This window comes from Mytilus galloprovincialis, chromosome 10, assembly GCF_965363235.1.
Source record: "Mytilus galloprovincialis chromosome 10, xbMytGall1.hap1.1, whole genome shotgun sequence".
Taxonomy (NCBI): Eukaryota; Metazoa; Mollusca; class Bivalvia; order Mytilida; family Mytilidae; genus Mytilus; species Mytilus galloprovincialis.
Window position 1 is genome coordinate 36425983 of NC_134847.1, and position 19833 is coordinate 36445815.

Genomic DNA, 19833 nt, shown 5'->3' on the forward strand with positions numbered 1-19833 from the left:
AAACCATGTAAATTCATGTATGATTATTCCCACCTTTGTGTCCGTGCTAATGGCAATGTGCCAAATAGCTTAAATTTTCATTTATATTGACCATTACATAGTAAAATGAATGGGTTCCAGCTGACATTACTCTAAAAACTCAACTATTCCATTTAATATGCTTCTGGGTAATTCTTAAAAGGCATAAAAAAGTTTTTATTTTTCTTGGTTTCATTATCACGGGTAGTAAGGTCGTCATATCGAGGAGTGTTTAGTACAGTGATTTTGTCATAGTTTGGATAAGTTTGACATGGTTAATTTATGTTACTTTTCTAAACTGTTGCATCAGTTCGATTCACACGATCAGATGAAAAGCAAATAAGATGTTTGAATCTGTATTGGAGGTCAAACGATCTACATTGGAATTGTTGTTTCACGAAATTAATGCAGAATAAGCAAGATATCAGAATTGCTATGGTTTGGTTATGCGATTGACATGGTTCGGTTAAGAGTCTAGAAATTCGTCATGGTTTTGGTCAAGTTTGTCATGGTTTAGATCGAAATAAATATATATGTGTTTCACTTTAATACTGAAAATTTGTTTGAAAGCGCCTGTTATTGAACGAAGTTACACTATATAGTAACTGCCTAAGAAGAAAAAAAGCCTATTTAACCAAATTTAGTGGGTGTGATTGTCAAAGCGTAAATAACACATGTCATGTTACTTTTCGTAAGTTTTCTACAATATAATTTTAAAAGTCACTGCTCTTTTAAACTAGCTTTCGATATAATTATCAATACATCTCAATACAAAGCGTTGCTTCTGTTTCACATAGAATCTTTTTTCCGTATGTCCATGCTTGACTCTACCAAGGATATCGTGAGCGGTATCACTAGTCAATTAGCTAAAGACTTCTACTTAAAAGTTGCAAAAAAGTGGCAGCTAGTCAAAAAGTAATTCTTGTTTTTACATTTTTTCCTAGAAAACTATACATTTGTTTGTTTTTCTTTATTTTAAATTTTGAACCAGTTTATAATGAATAAAAGGAGATGTGGGGTTATAGGTCCATGATACAGTAACCCAGCTACAAAACTAACCAAACGATATTAAGAAAACATCATAAGTATTCAACCATTTATGAAACCAAATCGTTACGCGTGACATGGACAACAGTTTTAAAACTTATTTATAATTGGTTTTTTAAACTATATGTGAAATTACAATAATAACCCTTTCAAAGTTCGAATTTTAAATATGAAAGATCACAATTTCGATTTGGATTTAAGCCGACTTAACGTTCAAGTTTATCAATTATTATTACAAAATGTACGATTCAATAAAAATCTTTGTAATCAGTGTATGTAACGTGCGCAATTATCCTGAAATGCTATTTTCACTGTATCCGTAATGAATTTCTTATGTGAAATGATAAATAAACAGACGACAAATTCACGAGTTTTGAATAAAATAAGAAATAATATACAATATGTACTGGGTTTTTTTTTATAAATTCATGATATATGTATATGATGCGGACCCTACAGCCATCCAGGTGCAAAATTGATACACAGATAGATAAATATTAAGAATAGAGTTTTAAAAGTAGCAGTCAAGTTTCATTTGTAGAAAAATGTACCTTTTAACATGAGTAATAAGGTAGTATAACTTAAAACAGGGTTTGTTGTTCAGCTAGTTGATATTGAATCAAATTCCACTTTGTTTTTGTGATGCGATTTATGTTTACTGTTGAATAATGATATCACTGTAGAGCGATTCATTACTGTTGTATATGCGATGCATTTTCACAGAACGATTTTAATTAATTTTCATCATATAAAGTCGTAATTAATTTATGAAGTCAGAAGGATTGATTATATATGCATACTTTATGAGTGAAAGTCTGATGTAATATATCAATAAATGCCGTAAAAATGGCCTTTATTGCTCATTGTTGAAGACCGTACGGTTACCGATAGTTTTTATTTCTGTGTTATGTTGGTCTCTCGCGGACAGTTGTCTTATTGGCCATCATACCACATCTTCTTTTTTTATATTGTCAATTCTATATTTTCTGATAATTTGTTCTGACCCAGATCTATATGTATGTTTAAATATATCCTTTCCCATGAAACGCCATCATTATATACATTTATCTTGGACAGCTAAAGTAGCAACCATTTGATTTTCTGATGGGGGGGGGGGGGGGGGGGGGGCTTTGGATTTTTTTTTACATTGAGCCAAAGTAACTTGTAATTTTTTTCCATTCACAATAACCTGTAATTTTTTTCCAGGCAAAGTAACTTGAAATTTTACCAGGGCCAATCAAAACAATTATTTTTTTTTTCACTTAGTGATCCGAACCTGCTAGGAGGGTTTGGGTCCTCCCCCGCCCCTAGGAAAATTTTGAAAGTTAAACTATACTCATTTTCTTCCATAACACATTACTATAAACATGTTCTTGGATTAATTTGCACTTCTCATAAGTGCAAATTGGAACCACACATTGTTTTGTCGTAGAATCATCAAATTTGGCAATAATGTACCTCTGGGGATAAATAACACAATACAAAAATAAATTTGATATTGCTCGCCCGGTTCGGCAACTATGGCGAAAACAGTGACAAAATCCTGTAGGATATTTTTTTCTCCCATAGGATTTTGAGAAATCCTATAGGATAAAGTCATAATCCCGTAGGATATTTTAAATATCCTATGGGATATATAAATCCTATCGGATTTATTTATCCTATAGGAAAATTTATCTCCTATGGGATTAAATTAATATCCTATGGGATTTAAAATCCTGTAGGATTTTCAAAAAAGTGTTAAATCCGATAGGATTTTTTTTATCCTATAGGATTATCATGAAAGACTTTTTGACAGAAACTAATGTCCCTTAGGGATTTATTTTGTCCTGTTGGATGTTTTTTCTCCAATGGGATATTTTTTTCTCCTACCGGATTTTTTTTCTCTCCCTTAGGATAAATTTTCTCCTGTAAGATATTTTGTTTTCCCTTAGGATTAACTTTGTCCTATAGGATTATTTTTTCTCCCATAGGATTAAATTTTGATACGTTTTGTCATCTAAGATGGATTCGTCAGTTTTGTTGGTATCTTACAAACGTTAACAATTGTTGCTACATAGATATTGATCACTACGTAGCTACTACGATATTGAACTCAACCTTTGTATTTAGCCTAGCTGCTACATAGATATTGATACCAGGGATCAGTTCAATATCGTAGCAGCTACGTAGCGACTATGTAGCTGCTATCAAAATCTAAGTAATAACTAGTCTATAGCTACACGTTCAATAGTCAATATCTACGTAGCACTACGTAGCTGCTACGATATTGAACGCGTCCCAGGGTTGGGTTCAATATCGTAGCAGCTACGTAGCGGCTACGTATCTGCTATCAATATTAATGTAACAACTAATCTATAGCTACACATTCAATAGTCAAAATCTACGTAGCACTTCGTAGCTGCTACGATATTGAACTCGACCCATCTACGTAACCGCTACGATATTGAACACGACCTTGGGTTGTGTTCAATATCTTATCGGCTATATAGGGCTATGTAGATTTATGACTTTTGAACGGGTGGCTAGCCTAGCTGCTACATAGATATTAATAGCAGCTAAGCTAGCTTCTCGTTCAATAGTCATAAATTTAAGTCGCACTACGTAGCTGCTACGATATTGAACGAAACCCTGAAAAGGGTCGTTATAGTTTCAATAATTATCGAAACGGATACATGGAAATATTACTTTATAGGATTGTCAAATCTTGCCTTCGTATATGGTTTTCATGATATTAATTATTAATTATTAATGAGTCTGTTTAATAAATGTTGTTTGTTTTACGTCCTGTGGCAAATATTACATGTATGTTCATAACGAGAACACAATAGGTAGGCTTTTCATAGCAAATATAAAAGGTCGACTGAGAGAATGGACATGGAACTTGGAATGGTAATGCAAAATGAGGATATATTGAATAAAAAACAGAGCTGCCTCAATTAATTGTGCAAGAGTACCAAATGTGCAGAAGTCTTCCGTGCATGAAATCTATGCTTAAATCGACCATCGTTTTTCAAGTACAGTTTTTAATAATATCAACTGGTTAAATGCATTGTGATGGCTTAAATAAAAGGGAGAGTTCTTTTAGATTGGATTATTTATAGCACTTTAGTTTTTTTGGTATGATACTATATTTCAGATTTCTCTTGGTTATGTTTTTGCACTTAGTGCGGGAAATCGTGGGTTCAAATCCCGGCCTGGTTAATCCAAATACGTCAACATTTAAAATTGCTGTTTCTCCGCTAAGCAAGACTTTAGTGGAATTAATAATTTAATTACACCTCTCCTCCATTACATGATATATCTGTAAAAAAAGACTGGTATGCTCGAGTGGCTAAATGATGTCCAAATGCGGAGTGTTACCTTGTGAACTAGCACGTTAAAAATCTTTCTCGACACTATCAGTCTAGAACAGGGTTCATATTCAGTATAACATTTGGAACTTGAATTTGTCTCTGGACAGGTCTGGATATAAGGCATATTCAACGTTCATTATATATCTACTAAATCGTTAATAAATAGAGAAGTATTTTCCTTGTACTGATTTTTATTTCATGTACTTGGTTTGATTTCCACGAATTGATATTATAAAAATGGTATGGTTAAACTTTTCACAAAATATGTATGTGCCTTTTGTGATATTTTTAATGGCAGGTAATATGAAATTAGCTCCTTACTTTATTTATACATGGAACGTTTTTGTTTGGTTTGATAAGGTGTATAGGGATCTCTCTATAATAAAAAAAAAAAACCCAAAAGACTGTAAAAAAAACTTTCAATATCTTGATTGTCTGTGTTGTTGGGTTGTTGTCTCATCAATATTTACTCTTAATCCCTTTTTTCGAACCCAAAGGGTAGACTTGAGCACAGAAATATTGTCCACTCTTGACTTCATCAGCTCGACTTTCGACTTAACCTTGCTGAAAAAGTAAAGCCCCCCACCCCCCCTATTCCTACCAACGTGAAAATTAGTTAACAGACTAAGATGGCCACTACGATGCTTTATGCTGTTGTTTTTTAATCGCTGCCTTTTGCAGCTATCATTCCCGGTTTTGGACAGTATAAAAAGTAGATGTGGTTCGATTGTGAATGAGACAACTTCAAACTATTGCTTTCCACCAAGGTCCACATGAAGCTGATGAACGCAAATTTATATAAAAAAAAAAAAGAAGATGTGGTATGATTTCCAAAGAGACGAATGACATAGAAATTAACAACTATACGTGTAGTTCACCTTACGGCTTCCCACAATGAGCAAAGCTTTTGTATCTAATTTTATTTTATATGACTAATGTATTGCCTTGTGTCGTTTCTTTTGTTTACTAGTATATTGAATGTCTCTGGTGGTATGAATCTTACTTCATAAAATTTAAAATTATACCCTTTTTCAATAATAGGCTACCGCAATAAAGATATAAGCTTAATAAAATAATTATTTCAGATTTTTACTCTTTCAGGAAATGTCATACGGGACAAGAATGAGTTTTAATGGCGAAAAATATTTTTTTAAACAAATATGCATGTGTAAGCTGTTTTGTGATGTTCTATTCTATCAGGAGTTTCAGAAAAGGGGGAATAAAAACAATTATGCCAAAAAACAGTTTAACTTGCGAAGCTTTCTTTGGTATTCAATATAACAAAAATAGTTATTCTTTTGTAGATTTAGAACTTTGAACACAATTAAAAAAATGTCTATTGAAATTGGTAGATGGCAAAATAGTTAAAGAGAACATTTTATTTATTATATATACTTTTTTTTAAATTAGGTGAAATTGAGGACGAGTTTCATTATAAAGTTGAAACAAAACGAAAAGTGTATTTAACGTTTTTTGTAAATAGCTTCTCAAATATTGAATTGATTTTATCAAAACAAAAAGTATAAGATCAAAAATTAAATTTTCTATCAAGATTCTTTATTTCTTATAAAACCAAGTTTAATGGTACAAGGAACGATATTTTTACATATAATAACATACAGATTTTGCGCATGACAAGTTTGCACAAAACGAGCAACAAGAATGAGAGATTGGGGATCAACCTGGAGAACATACGTCTATATTGATATTTCTAATTAATTTACACAAATTTTTCAATACACGAATATTTTTGAAATAAATAAAGTGCCGAATGCATATCTATACCACATCTTCCTATATCTCACACTCACACCACATCTTCCTATATCTATAACTTGCCTTGGGTATACTTTGTATGTCCCTATTCGTACAGGAAGTCCTGTGTTGTTATTTAGACGTACCGATCCACAATATCTGACACACATTTGCAAAACAGGTCATTTGTAATATAAGCTGGAAAAATTTCATAGTTTTAGAATAAAGCGGAGCATCGCAATTGCGTTAAAAATTAATATTTAATTTCCTACCAAAAGATATTGGTTTTTGTTTTCAATTCTTTCTCAAATTTAGATATAGAGTTGACACTGCAATGTTTTGTATCAGGTTTATTCCACTCAGGAACTATAGAAGGAATAAACGATCCAGGTAAAGCTTGCAAAATGGAACCACAATTCAAAATTTGTGTGTTTACTTTGCCTTTGTTTTATTTTGTTTCTAAGGAAATTGCTATGTAAGCTTCTTTGTTTATTTAAAGAAGCCAATTTTGAGATACAAAGTGAGAAACAAAGCTTTTGCGATTTCATTTCCTTATTTACAACACTAGAGTTTACAGACTATCATTATACCTTGAGAGACATATGAGAGTATGTGGCGTCCGTGGGGTTCTTCAAATTCGATTACAGAAGTAATATAGAAAAACTCCAAGGGGTAAATACTATATTACGTTTTTAAAAGAGAATATAAATCATAACTGTCTTCTATGAACGATAACTTTAAAACTGATGTCAATGCTTTTTTTTTTTAACAATTCATCTTTATTCAACAATTGAAGATGAATACCATTTTATTGTATAATGTAATAAGCAGTGATGTAAGAAATATAATTCACAATGTGCATGGGAGAACTAAATAATTTAGTTAACTTAATCATATGACTCTAAAGCCCGTTCTGTCATTATTAAGAGACGCTAAAGAACTGGACAACTGTGGAAATATAAGATTTTAAGATTTGGAAATAAATGAAATTGGTGTCACAAATGGTATGTCTGCTTGTATTTGATTTTTTTTTATAAATATATATGATGCTCTTATACACAATTATTAATGGTTGTTTTACTTCGCTTAGTTATAGCATTTAACAAATAACTCTTCGTATTCTTATTTTCGGCATCAAATAAAATTTATAATGGAATATTTTTTAAAAGACAAGGAAAATGAAAAAAAATATATACAACAAAAATAAGCAAAAGGAGATGTGGTATGGCTGTCAATGAAACACCTATCCACAAACGTTGAAATTGAAGTAGCTGTAAGAAATAAATAAGTCATATTTACAGTCTAAAAATGTGTTTAGCCGGGGCCTGAACATCAAATTACACATATCTATACTTGTAATGCATTTGTAAACAAGTTCGTACCCTAAATATGTTCCTCTCCTAAACATGTCGAGGAAAGTGTTTAACCCTATATGTATTTAACCTGACCACATGTTAAAGATAAACATGTTTGGTACTGCCTCTTATAAATAAGTGAAACATTCTCAGTAAATCACATCAGAACTTAGATCAGACTAAAACCTTACTTAAACTGAATATATTTGTTTTTGTAGAACAGGAGTTTAGTATCCCATAAAACATAAATCATTATATAGAGACCTAGGCAGCAAAGATAGTCATTAGAATCTTTTTGCATTTGCCTGTGTTCTATCCTTTTAAAAACCTTGCGGTGAGGCATGGTTTCTGACATCAGAAAAAAGAGTGATGTATAGGCCACTGGACGTTAAGCAACCAAGTATTAAACCTCACCTTTCCGTGAAGTGTTTACAATTATTTGTATTTTTAAAATAAAAAAAAAAAAGGATAAACATTTCCAAAAACTGAAAATATTTGAGAAAACGCTATTACCTTAGAAGTAAAAAATTTACCAGACAGAATAAACACGGCAGAAACAAACAAACGAAAAAAAACCAAGCGAACAATTTGAAATACCATATACATGTTAAAATCGGTATATACAAGCGGATTATAAACGGGACAGGGTTGAGCGAACATGAATTTCTACTGATTACACTAAAGGTGGCAATCAACCGATTGAAGCACGTGTCGAGAAAATATTAGATAACTTTCTAATTAAAAATGACATAATTATAAAATTTGATTTTAAGATTTTTTACAAAGTCTTTTTCTAGATGCCATATCCGTTGTGATAGTATCTTTCCATCAGGTCATTAGTGTACAATTTTGTTCTTAGTGCACTAAGGAGGTCCTTTGTAGTATTTCTACGAATCCCATGATTTACATGTATGTTGAGGGAAAAGTCGCACATGTTTTTATAAGTAGGACGAAAGTCACAAAAATGTAATCAAAGTGTACACGTTGGGAAAAAGTCTGTGAGAAAGGTTTAAATAATATTTTTTCTGCGAAATCATAACTTTGCTAGCCGTTAAGACGGAAAGATATCCCATACCGCAGATACCATTTAATGATAGACTTTGTAAATTTTGTAGTTCGAACGAAATACATGTTTTAATGGTCTGTCTTTTATATACAGACTTCCGATATGAACTTTTTAAAACATCACGTGAACATATTAACTTTGACAGAATGAACACAGAGAAAAGATGTATTGCTCATATGAACTGTAAATACAAACAAAAGTTTTTAGCTCGTACAATAAATAGTTTTTTTATTAGAAGAAAAAAGTTTTTATGAAATTATGATTTACAAACAATATATCTTCAGTATTATTTTTGTCTTTCTTTGTGCATATTTCTTTCTTACATAAAGGTTACTGTGATGTGTTTCAAATAAAATCCCAAGTTTATATACCTTTATTTTCTTTTGCAAAGATAATTTCAATTGACAATTTTATTATAATATCCATCATCAGAATATTAGCATTTTAATAAAGATTGTATTCGTTTATTTTGTTACTTATATCAGGGACATATAATACATATGTATTATATGTCTCTGCTTATATCAAATGTGGATATTATTTTAATTTCATCAAAGATTTTCTAAACAAATCCTGGATTTCATTGATAAAGATGTGTGTGTAACTATACAAATCCTTGTTGTAACTAATTCATAATTGTATATATTTTAATTAATTTTATTGTAAAGGAGTAGGTCCGGTAAGGGCCGATTTCGGCCTCAATTTTCAAGTTCATCTAACGAAAGATTTTAGACACTTTCTAAACACTTAAGTGTCTATTTCAATTGATTCAATTAGTTTAAGTGAAAGATTTTAACTTATTAAGTCATTAAAAACGCTCCGATTCAAGCTTAAATATGAAAAATGTATCAAATATGCCAAAAGTCGTCACTTTTCAGATGGTTTTTGTCAAAAATGAAAGAGGCCGCATCCGTGTTCATCCTCAACCTTTATATATATTATGTATCATCATCAAATACAACTTACATTTCAATATTATGAATGAACACGAATGCGGCCACTTTCATTTAAGAAGAAAACCGTCTAAAATTTAACTAAAATGCTACAATTGTGAAGATTTCTATGGCAAGCCGTTGTGGAATTTATTCCCTATTTATTAATATTAATAAATCATTTATTAATATTAAATATTATTTTTTAATATTAATAAATCGATTTTTTAATATTAATAAATATTTTTTAATATTAAAAAATCGTCATTTTTTAATATTAATAAATAGGTTTTATTTTTTAATATTAAAAAATCATTTTTTAATATTAAATATTCGATTTATTAATATTAAAAAATAATATTTAATATTAAAAAATAGATCCTATTTATTAATATTAAAAAATCATTTTTTAATATTAATAAATCATTTTTTAATATTAAAAAGTCATTTTCTAATATCAATAAATGGTCTTATTTTTTAATATTAAAAAATGAATATTTAATATTAAATATTCAGGTTGATTTTTTGATATTAAAAAATCATTTTCTAATATTAATAAATACGCCACCTATATGTAAGAGTTGTTTGAGCGCTTTTATTTACGATGATCATACCTTACTGCAAGCATGTAGCTGAACTAGATCAGTGGAAAATATGAATAACAAAAACATCTACGAAACACCTGCTTTTATCCGGCAATCAGCCAATTATTGTAAAAATAACAAGTTGAAAAATAAAGGTTTTTTTTACTTGTACAAATAAAGTCTCTTGTTACTCCAACTCCATATTGAGCAAAGATCAGCAAACGGTAATGAGAATATTTCTGTTTCTGTCGTGACCACTTCGCGGTCTGCGTTTAAACTATGTAGATTTCTTTGAAAAATGTTAAGAATCAGAGACTTGGATTTAAATAATAAACTTTAGAGCCCCAGTTGTAAATTGTAGAATATAAACAATAGATGTACATTGTCGGAAATACTAAATGTATGTGTACTCGCTGAGAAAGAAGAGAAAACCTCGGCAAGAGTAGCTTTTCGTTCTGTTTCTAAATCTTCCCGGAACAAACATGAGTGATTTTAACAACTAAATGATTATGTAATTACAGGTGACCAGATTATCAAAGCTTTACTTGTGATATATGACTGACGTTTAATTGCTATAACAACTTCCCCCAATAAATGTTTAATTTAGCCCAGTAGTCAACACTCCGGTGTTGACATGAATATCAATAATGTGGTCATTTTTCTAAATTTCCTGTTTACAAAACTTTGAATTTTTCGAAACACTAAGGATTTTCTTATCCCAGGCATAGATTACCTTAGCCGTATTTGGCACAACTTTTTGGAATTTTGGATCCTCAATGCTCTTCAACTTTTTACTTGTTTGGCTTTATAAATATTTTGATATGAGCGTCACTGATGAGTCTTATGTAGACGAAACGCGCGTCGGCGTACTAAATTATAATCCTGGTACCTTTGATAACTTTTATTGATGATTATAAAAAGGTTACTTCATTGTCAATCTGAATATTTCCATTTTCTTTATTATGAATATTAATTTATGATGCATTCAACTGGAAATTTACTAAATCGATCTTTTGATAACTTATTATTTTTTCTTTCTCTTTTATGTAAGTTTGAATTTTAACTATTAATTAATTATTTTGAATTTAGCTTAATTTTACTTTTCATTATTTTGTTTGAAATCCGTGATAAAAGAATTACGTTTTATGATTTGAAAGTGACTTATAGACCCAATGGGTCGGGTGTATTTTATTGTGTATATAATATATTGTACTTTACTAAAAATGTGATTACACATGTCACTATAATAAAAAATTTACTTACTTACTTACTTACTGTTGACAGGAAAAAGGCAATAAAAGTTATTTTCATGACTGTTCAAAACAATTATAAATTAATTCTTGCACGAAAAAGAAATTTTGAAAGATTTATATTCTTATACGGTTGTTGTTTTATCTTTTTCTCTAATCTTTTATTCTGATATTAACCTTTTTACTTGAAAACTTGCAAGACACAATCCAGTGATAAGAAAACTGTTTCGTTTGATTAGATTTAAGAAGGTACATATCTTTTTAGACACTCATTTTTTTATACGGAAATCTATAATCTATGTTTAATGTATACATGTATATATTTTAAATTGCGCTATAAACACTGGACACTTTTAATTTGCAAAACACTCATTTGCAAATCCGCCGCCGCCTCAAACAAGAGCTACAATATCATGTATATAACCAAAATGTGCAGAATTACATGGGATTCAATAATTTCATTGGTTTTCTACAGTTACTTTCATATTTATTTTGCAATTTGAATTATAAAAACATGGGATTTTCAATATCCCATGGGACAGGGCAAAATCCCATGGGATTTACCATTGGATTTTGGTTAAATCCCATGGGATTTTTTTTTGTCCCATGGGATTATTGTAGTCCCATGGGATATTTGTTGTCCCATGGGACAAAAAAAATCCCATGGGATTTTTATTATCCCATGGGATTTTTAATATCCCATGGGACAAATTAAAATCCTATGGGATTCTAATTGTAAATATATAGATATAAATAAACAGTAATGTGTATGTTACAATGTGTTCTATTTGGTAGTAAATTATTATAAGATGAATCTTTTTAATTGAATATCTTTTTTTCTTGGGAAATGTTAATTTAGCATATTGTTCTTTAACTGTTCAAAACTAAACTTTTAAACAACAAAGCAGATAATGTAAGTATCAATATATGTTTATTCATGAATTATAAAATACTTTCTTGAAACACAATTATTTGCCATTTGAAATCAATAAAAACTCTATTGTTAGGCTTAACATACTAGTAGCTATTTAAGTAAATCTATTTTTTTCACAATATCCCTCAACACAAAACATTAATAGTTTCTTATCATCCAGCATTGTTTGATGGTAAAGTCCACTTTTTGGACATTCAGCACAGAACTTTGACATTATTGTGGTTTCAATTTTTTTTTAATTTAAAAGAACTTCAAATCATTGACTGAGTGATGAAAATAATAACTGATCCAACTTTTTTCTTTGAATTTATTCTGGTCTTGTTTCTATGTTTTCTCCATTTATTTTAGGTGGTGAATTTTAATCCTTCTGAAAAAGAACCAATAAAATCTAAAGTAATGGATTATACAAAATTGTTTTCATACATGTAGCAATAATATGATTTTCAATAAAAATAGCTATGCGGTATGGATTTTACTGATTGTTAAAGGTTGTCCAGTGTCATCAGTTGCTAACTGCCTACATCCTTTGGTCTCTGATGGAGGGTTGTCAAATTAGCAATATACCACATCTTCCTATTCTAATACCATATAACAATCAATTAATTTATTCTTCTTTATAAAATTTGGGTATTTTCCCAAGTTATATACATAATATATATATATACTGTAAATTCGGAATTAATGCAAGTTTTTTTTATTGCAACAATGCAACGGAGTTGTAAACGCAATAATTTAAACTCGTATTATGAAATATTTTATATGGATTAAACAGGATTTTTCAAAATCGTAAAATTTAAAATCGCATTTAAGTCTAAAATGACAGAATCGCAATAATAAATGCACGCAATAATTTATGAATTTTCCAGTATAAAGATCAATGTTAAAAGTTAAAACTTTAGACAACTATGATAACATTCCATTATTCACAAGAATTTGCAATATATTATACAAAATGAAGACAACAGAAACAATATTTCTTTAAGCTTTTGAAGTTCAGACAGATTTCAATTTGTGTTTTATTTCAATGAAAAAATACCTTGAACATATTGGAAATTATAACATTGATACAAACAAAATATGTATGTTTTATCCTTTTTTTTTGTGTTGTTGGCTTGCTGTCTCATTTTAATATACATTTAAACATACATCAATAATCTTCTTCTTTATTAAAAGTAAAAATGGGATATTTTTGATTTTGATATCCCAAAACATTATAGTTCTATCACATAACTTATTACCAAGTTCAAAAACACCAATGTGTTTGATATTAATTTTAAGACATGTATAAATGTTCCAGACCATATCAGTATTCGGATCTTACTTTTATGGTCCAGAACTTACAGTCCCACCATATGTGTACAGTCAGACCATTTAAGTATACTTGTACTGTCTGGTACCAGCTCAACCAAACCTGTGTTTTTATTTTAACTGCAATTAAACTTTTTGTATTAATCTATTAAAGATTTCAGTTATGTTGATCTGTACTGTACATTTGTTTGTAATAAACTTGACCAACTTCTTAAAATTGGGCAGACTGTATGCGTACAGTCCAAATACTTGTTTGTTCTGGAACATAAACATGATTAACAAGCATTTGGCAGGATGTCATGCTAAAATCCCATTAATATTAGTACTAAATTTTGAGTATATACATGTAAATCCACAAGTTACTTACTGAAATTCATGGTGAACACTCACCAAAAACTTACAATTTAGAGGAAAGATGAATGCACTAACACTATCAAAACAGAGCATAAAACTTACCGAAAAACAAGATGTTTTACATTTATCCAGGAGCAGGATAATTGAAAAGTTGTTTTTTTCTTTCTCTGCTGTCCATCATATAACCTTTGAATTCATTCATGCAAAATATGAAAATCTGCAAAGGTAAGACCTAGAACCTCAACTTATCCACATTTTGAATTTTGAACTGCATACTTGTCCTTTTCATCTTGCTGACAACCTAAACATAAAAAAATGATAAAAACATAATTCTAGATTGAATTTGTGTTTTTATTTTTGTTGGTACATGTACATGATGTACAAACAATTTTCCCAACTTTAAAACGAAAACATCATCACCAAAGAGGAGGTCATACTAACCTCCGAAATATTTAAACAAACCAAAATTATTACTTGATTAAGATCTTGTCGTAAATTAATGGCATAGATACTCTTATTTTTGAAAACTTGATGTCTATTGCATACTTATATTCCTTTGTACGAGAGTATGCATATTAAGATGGACTCCATGGACTTTAATGTAAGCATGATTAATTTTACAGTCACTGACAGTTTTTCAGCTCTATGTGTACATTTTGAGAGAATCTTGCAATACTGTATATTCTGATATTCAGAACTTATTGTGAGGTTTTTATTAATACAACTGAAAGCTGTATCTCGTTTTCATTTCTGATACATATTTATGAGCTGAAGACCAGTGCCGAATTTTTCTCACTGCATTGAAGACCCATAGGTGACCTTCGGCCGTTGTCTGCTCTTTGATTGGGTTGTTGTCTCTTTGTCAAATTCCCAGTTTCCACTTCCCATTTTATATCATGTATGCTGATTTTTCTTAAATTACAATATTCAATCATGCAATTTTGTCTATTATTGAAAATACGATAAGCAAAAATAAATGCACAAAAAATTTAACATTGTTATATATATATGTAAAAGACTTTTTTTTAAATTCAAAACAGTTGCCTACACTGTTAATTTCCTTGTTTGATTTCATATTTTTAAAGCCTTTATAGCTAGCTAGATGGTATGCCGGGGCGGATCCAGCCATTTTAAAAAGGGGGGTTCCCAACCCAAGACAAAGGGGATGATCCTATATTCATTTGATTTGTTTTATTGTCTCATACAAGAATATATATGGTTTGACGGTGGGGATCAGGGATCCTGAAATTTTTTCACCTAACCACTGGATGACAGGGGATCTCAACCATTTAAAAGTTTCTCAAACATGTGGGGGTGGGGGTGAACCCCATGGACTCTCCCTATATTTCCTTTGATTTGTTTTATTGTTCTATACAAGAATATATAAATATGGTTTAGGGGTGGGGATCTTGACCGTTTACAAGTTTTCAAACTAGAGGGGGTGGGACTTCACTTTTATTTTATTTCATTATTAATTTTATTGTCCCCGACAAGAATATATATGGTTTAGGGGTGGGGATCTGGATCGTTCACAAGATAATAGCACATTCTCAAATTGAACAGAGTGGGGTAACCCCCAAAGACCTCCTTTTAATTTCATTTGATTTGTTTTATCGTCCCATTCAAGAATATATATGGTTTAGGGATGGGGATCTGGACCGTTTACAAGATAATAGCATATTCTCAAATTGAAAGGGGTGGGGATTACCTCCCATGGACTCACCCTCCCTTCTTTCTTCCCCCCGAAATACCTTTTAATAAGCCCCAATGCACAGATAGTTCACAGTATTTTCCCTTGATTTACACTAAAGAATATACACTATACAGGTGTAATTTTTTTTTTAAAAGATAATACAACTGAAGACCACCATGACCACAGTGGTGGATCCAGAATTTTTCATAAGTGGGGCCCACCGACTGCCTAAGAGGGGCCTGCTCCTGCCATGACTCAGTGATTCCATATATAATCAACCAATTCTTTTCCCAAACAGGGGGCCCTGAACTCCTGATTCCCCCTTTTTTTCCTCATTTCAATCACCCTGATATAAATTTAGTTTTATCACTTACAATAGGAATGGTTTGAATTCCCCAATAATTCTTATATACCATTAATATCAACATATTCATTTTTGATAAATGAAAGGCAAAAGTTTTCTATGGGTAGAAATGGATAGTGGGAAGCTTTCAGATTCACACCATGCCGGTGGCTGTGTTCAAAGTGCTGGGTTTTTATGACCCTCGTTGTTTGCGGACTAACTATTTAGGCCAGTGGTGGATAATAGTGTGCGTGCATTAATCTTCTATACATTCTTAATCAATATATTCAAATACTGACGGCAAGTGTTGTAATGATGTATCAATGTCTTTTTGAAATCACCGTGCTATTTACATGTGGGATCGAGAATGCAGGGGAAGGAAACTTGTCAATTATGTTTATTTCTAAGCCAAGATAAAATGAGCCGCCGTAAAATTAACCTTGGGTAATAACAGTGCATGTAAGGCTCGTCTCGGAGGGGTGTCTTTTTTTCTGTCTTCTTTTTATGCCCCACCTACGATAGTAGAGGGGCATTATGTTTTTTGGTCTGTGCCTCCGTTCGTTCGTCCGTTCGTTCGTCCTGTTTCAGGTTAAAGTTTTTGGTCGAGGTAGTTTTTGATGAAGTTGAAGTCCAATCAACCTGAAACTTAGTATATATGTTCCTTATGGTATGATCTTTCTAATTTTAATGTCAAATTAGAGTTCTTACCCCAATTTCACGGTCCACTGAACATAGAAAATGATAGTGCGAGTGGGGCATCCGTGTACTGGGGACACATTCTTGTTTTAGTTATATTTTTTTAAAATAACTTACACTTTTTTCCATTATTCTCTTTCTTTCACTATTCTTTATTCCTTGTTTTTCTTTGTCCTTTGTTCTCTATTCTGTTAATTCACATCCATACCCTCTTATGTGTATGTGGACTTACTGTAGTTTATTTTTTAGTTCTGGCAGAGATATTAGATACAATATATATGTCTCTGGTTCTGGTATTATGCGATAAGTCAATTTCTTTTTCATGCAGTGTCATGAAATATAATGGTTTTATGCATATCAGCCAAGATTGTGCGCAACATTTTAATAAACAAATCAACACTATATACACGTTATGTGAATTTTATTAAAATCGATGAAGAACATGAATTTGGCAGCTAGTGCCCCTTAAACAGGTAAAGTTCAATTAACAAATTCTGATCTACTGGCATTCAACACCAAATTACTTACTTGCTGTATATTGATAAATGTGATTGATAAATGTGATTGTATATTGTCAATACCTCAACATCGAGAATACGTCATGTGAGGTGTTGGTCGCTACGTTTGATACGGGGTCAAAGGTTGCGGCTTCGAGACAGAGAAAAACATCCAGGTAAAAAGTGTAGAATTTTGTTTTTGAAAATTTGAGTTGTAAATTTTCCTAAAAAGTACTTAATTCCGTTCATCTAATTGTAAATTTTCCTAAAAAAAGTACTTATTTCCGTTCATCTATTATGGGTATAAACTAAACTGAACAAGAAAAGTATTAGTAAACAGACAGAAAGTCCGACGTTGAATTAATTATTTTACAATTAATTGTTTAAATATATGAGAGAATGTTTTAGGCGAATTTTCTTTAATTACAGATAAATGTATTTTAGGTTCAGGTAATGATTTATTCTTCGGGTACGTCTAAACAACCGCTCAGGACCTCCTGAGTGCACTCAGGACATACAAAGTGCACTCAGGACCCATTACCGTAATCATATCTGCACACATGATGGATGTTTATATTCGTTATACGCTTCTTATTTTAGAGTTAAATTTTGGTAGAAGTTGAAATCGCATGGGCGGATCCAGCCATTTTAAAAAGGGGGGGTCCTAACCCAGGGCAAAAAAAGGGGGGGTTCAACTACATGTCCCCATTCAAATGCATTGATCGGCCAAAAAAAGGGGGGTTCCAACCCCCCCCCCCCCCCGGAAACCCCCTCCCCCCTCTGGATCCGCGCCTGAATCGAACTTAGATAGATATGTTAATTCTTATAAAATAATGAGGGCACGTGTCACTGATTACACAACTACTGAGCCATGAATTATCCAATCAACAAAATTGATTGGATTATCTTCATTGTTTTTTAGGAATTGTATTGTTTAGTTCAGTTTTACCTTTAACATGAATTTGCATATAGAAAAAATAAAACATATATCTCATTCGATGTGCTTTTTCAGTTTATTTTTCATGATGACTGGTAAATTAATTTGTTGTGTTTTGCAGTTCACGAATAAAGAAAATTATTTTATAGTTGCGTTTTTTTTTCTGTAACAAGTTCGATTTTTGTTTTTCAGTGTGATTCTTTTCTCTATCTCTCTCTCTCTAAATCAAGTTTTTAAACAAACACAATGTTGACTGAATATCAAATTTTATTACATTTGTATATCTTTATTCTCAACAAACCATTATACAAGAGAAGACAATTATGTACAATATTCAGTTTAACCTTAACGGAAATCTGTGCACGAAGACTTAGTCGTGGTTTGAACGGATTTCGTGTCAATAAACTGTCTTCGAAATAGTCTTTCTTTGTTAATGTTTGTGTCATTTTGGTCTTTTGTGGATAGTTGTCTCATTAGCAATCATACCACATCTTCTTTTTTAAAATGTCTCGCTACTACAATCTAACTTACATATTTTTTAGAAATAATTATACCCAAAATATCATAATTTTCAAAAAACGGAGACGAAAACGGAGACAAGTTCATTTTCAGAATTTATTTTCGCATTGAAATTCGTTTCAGGCTTGTGAAACTGGACAAAACGACTTTAATTAGAGAAAAAAAAATTAATAAAAACGGATTTCTTAAAATATTCGTATAACTCAAAAATAAAATTCCTGGACAAGTTCGATAAAAATGAGAAATAACATCTAACTACATGTAGATGAATTTGATTGTTTGAAAAGTACGGCTTTTACCGTTTAGAACGGATTCCATATACAAAACTTTAATTAATATAAATTCTTTTAAAGTATGAACATTTATAATTATTTCCCTTTTCAAACTCGTGCAAAGAATTAATTACTGGTCCAGGACATGATAATAAAATTAAGAATAAAACTTAAAAATTTATGGAACGAAATTTTAATAAAAGACGAAAATCTTAAAACATCGTGATATTCATTCTAGACGTCACAATATTACTTCCCGCATGGTCACACTGTACTAACAAAACAATGTATAAAACAACAATAAAGATAATCCAATTAATTTTGTTGATTGGATAATTCATGGCTCAGTAGTTGTGTAATCAGTGACACGTGCCCTTATTATTTTCTAAGAATTACAAATTCTACCAAATTTAACTCTAAAACAAGGACGTATATTAGTTATACGTCCTTGTCTAAAATAAGAAGCGTATAAAGAATAAATGCATCCATCCTGTGTGCGATGACTATAAAGGGTCCTGAGTGCACTTCGTATGTCATGAGTGCAATCAGGAGGTCCTTCAAGCGGTGTTTAGACGTACCGTTATTCTTCTGGAAGCTTCAATTTTTTCTTATCAATAACTTTTACACAAGGAGACATTTTTTTTTTGACAGCATGAACCCCAGTTAATGAGCAAACACAAATTAAGAACGAAAATCGTTTACAATTAAATTTTATAGAAGGAAAAAAAGGGGGGGGGGTAATAAACAAATTTTATTTACGCTCACATACTTTTAAACAGATTTGCATATGTAAGCTCTCTATAGTTAATGTTAAATTATTTCAGGAGTTTTGAAAAAAAGAATATTATTTACAGTTTAATTTCGACTAAAATAGTGATTCTTTTTATAGATTTGGTACCTCAGTTTCGACTCAACAT

The 19833-nt window shown here is 31.0% G+C and overlaps 1 long non-coding RNA gene across 1 annotated transcript; it reads right to left on the reverse strand.

The window, feature by feature from the left end:
• Window positions 1–12121: 12121 nt before the first annotated feature.
• Window positions 12122–16778, reverse strand: LOC143047470 (uncharacterized). The gene is made up of 3 exons (XR_012969571.1): window positions 16295–16778; window positions 14062–14260; window positions 12122–12664 (listed from the first exon to the last, which is right to left on the reverse strand). It is a non-coding gene; the product is annotated as an uncharacterized LOC143047470 (long non-coding RNA).
• Between the last annotated feature and the right edge of the window lie 3055 nt (window positions 16779–19833).